This window comes from Octodon degus, unplaced genomic scaffold (genome assembly GCF_000260255.1).
Source record: "Octodon degus isolate 3935 unplaced genomic scaffold, OctDeg1.0 scaffold00254, whole genome shotgun sequence".
In the NCBI taxonomy this organism is placed as follows: domain Eukaryota; kingdom Metazoa; phylum Chordata; class Mammalia; order Rodentia; family Octodontidae; genus Octodon; species Octodon degus.
In genome coordinates this window covers 29,537-32,231 of record NW_004524830.1, presented here as the reverse complement: position 1 = coordinate 32,231, position 2,695 = coordinate 29,537, and the positions used below count along the sequence as shown (strand labels likewise).

Below are 2,695 nucleotides of genomic sequence, written 5' to 3'. Positions count from 1 at the left end.
GAGGGGAAGGGGAAGGGGAAAGGGAAGGGGAAGGGGAAGGGGAAGGAGAAGGAGAAGGAGAAGGAGAAGGAGAAAAAGAAGGAGATCATCCTCACCAGTGTTCTTGCAACTCAAATGGGAGATTGAAACCCTGACACTTCTTGACCAGTTTGTCTCCCAGAATGCTGATCTGCATTCAAGGACAGTTTACCCCTGACTTTGTAGAGCTACTTCTGTCTTGTTTTGTTTTATAACAGCCTGTTGCTATACAATTTAGTCTCTTTTTGAACTCACTGTGTACCTCAGGCTGGTCTTGCGCTCCCTGTGATCCTCCTGCTTCAGCCTCCCCAGGGCCTGGCTGCTCCAGTCTTCTTACTGGACTCGGTGGGTCGTCTGTGCTTTGCTCTTCCCAGTTGAGTCGCGAGTCTGCCGATGCAGTTCCACACTTAATTCACCACAGAGAAATCTGAGAGAGCATCATGAGGCCAGGCAGGCCAGGACACAGCACAGGAGATGGAGGCCCTGCTGTTGTAACATGTGAGAAATTAGGAATAAGGTTGCTAGCTTCAAGGGCAAGGCTTCCTCTCACTGTATCTCTTGATTCACTTATTCGAAGCCAAGTGAATGCACGGCAAAGAGAGGCATATGATAGCTAATTAAATGCATTTTGTGGTGTTGAGGCAGGCAAACCTGAGGACTTTAAGCCATAAGCACCCTGTGTTCTGTCCTTAAAAGTTATACTTCTCTGTCTTTATACTTTAATATTGCCCGGAGGCAAGTATTCCCTGGAGTTATGTGATACTGTGACACTCTTGATTAATATCTTGTTTAGCATGAAAGGTGTCCTGTGTTTTTCTGCTGTTGATATAGGGACGTGAAATTCCCAACCTGGCCTGAATGAGTTTGTGTTCTCTAAAACCGAAGAATGAATTTTAGGAACAAACGGAGGCTGAAGGTAAAACTCTATTGGAAAGGAAAGCTTCTGTTGGAGAGGGACAGAAGGGCGTCCCGAGCGGGTTGCCCAAGAAGCTGTCTCCTTCAGGTTATTTTTATAGGACAAAACCATGTGGGGCTAAGGTAGAGACAAAGGGGTCCCGCTTAGGCAGATACAGGGTGGGACAAAACTATGGTCAACCAAGGGGATTACAAGCACCATTGCTCAGATAAAATTTATTAGGCCTAGGACCAAATGGGGTAGCGAGTCTAATAGCAAGTGGGCGACCTTATCTGGTGGCCTTCAGTCAATGATTCTTTTGGACTAATGAGCAATCCTGGATGCCAACTTTAGGGAGGTCAGCATTTGTTTGATCTTTAGGTCTGACTCACACCAGGAGAATCTTCCCAGTAAGGTGTCTGGTCTTTATCATCCCCTTCGAGGGCCTGTCCCTGTCTAACTACCTACAATATTTCTATCTAACTTAGGCTGCCTGCAACACTGTGATGTGTAGCAAAGTTTCACAATAGCCATCAAGTAGTTGGGGGATATTGTAAGCATAGGGCCAAGATTGTTGTGAGGGATCTGGGTTATAGGCATCCCAGTTATTGTAATAGAACAAAATCTTAAAGTCCTTTGATGCACTGTTCAAGGTATTGACTTAATAAGTGTGGTATTAGTACTTCCAAAGTCTAGTTTGCTGTGCTATTTGCAGAAGTAAAAGCAGCATTAGGAGACATTTCTGGAGTTATGAGTATTGTGTTATTTGTAGAGACTCATGGATGCATGCAACAAACTGCTCTGGAGTTCATTGATTGAGGTATTGAGGTTTAGATTGTTACTGATGCCACCTCATCAGGAAGCAAGATGGACAGTATGGTTTCTATTGTGCCTCTCACTCATATTGAGAGCATAGTTACCATGAGTGAAGCCGTCCTGCTACTGAAGAGGAAATTAAAGAGTTAACATTTTAAAGTTAAATTTCCTGCAACTAGCTACTTCCCGAGCAGATCTGTCTTTCTGTCTTCCACCAGTGGCAAATACATGTTTCCTTTATCTCACTGACTATGCCCTGAACCCATACATTATCTCACGCACTTGTTTCCCATAACTTCTGGCTTGCCCCGTGTTTGAACTTGCATACTTGCAACATATGTGATGTAATCTTCTTTTAAGCCAGTTAATAATAATGACACAAGATATAACCAATCAATAACTGCCAAATACTCTGTTTCTGTACTTCTTATTTGCAAGCATAAGCCTTAGGTTACCAAAGATCGGAGCCTGATATTTTGATGACTCACTGAATCCCTATCAGGCCCACTGATGTAAAATACATCTGCCTCCAAATCCTGAGCGTCATTTTGATGTCTCTGCCACAGCACTACAGCTGGTAGCTGACAAAGGCCATCTAAAATTCAAGGAAAATTCAGACTGTAATTAAGGTGAATACTCCAGAGTCAAGTCTGCTTTCTAAAGTATAGGATGTGTGAAGGGCTGGTATCCTACCCACGCCCAGGTGACAGAATTGTATGCCCAGGCAAATTCTTAGCTCTGCTAGAATTAAAATTTCTAGTCAAGGCCAGGCATAGTGACATACTTGTAATCCCCATTCTCAGGAGACTGAGGCAGGAGGATCCTCATGAGTTTGAGATCAGCCTAGACTGTAGAGAGAGCTCAGGGCCAGCCTGAAAGTAAAAAGTACTTTGAGACAAAGTAAAACCTTGTCTCAAAAAGAGCTCATGTTGAAAACAGATTTTTTATTTTTAGACTATTTAGTAA

At 43.5% G+C, this 2,695-nt stretch overlaps 1 pseudogene; it reads left to right on the top strand.

Annotated features, from left to right (window-relative positions):
- Positions 1 to 458: 458 nt before the first annotated feature.
- LOC111813997 lies at positions 459 to 2,397 on the top strand (annotated as a pseudogene).
- Positions 2,398 to 2,695: the final 298 nt, after the last annotated feature.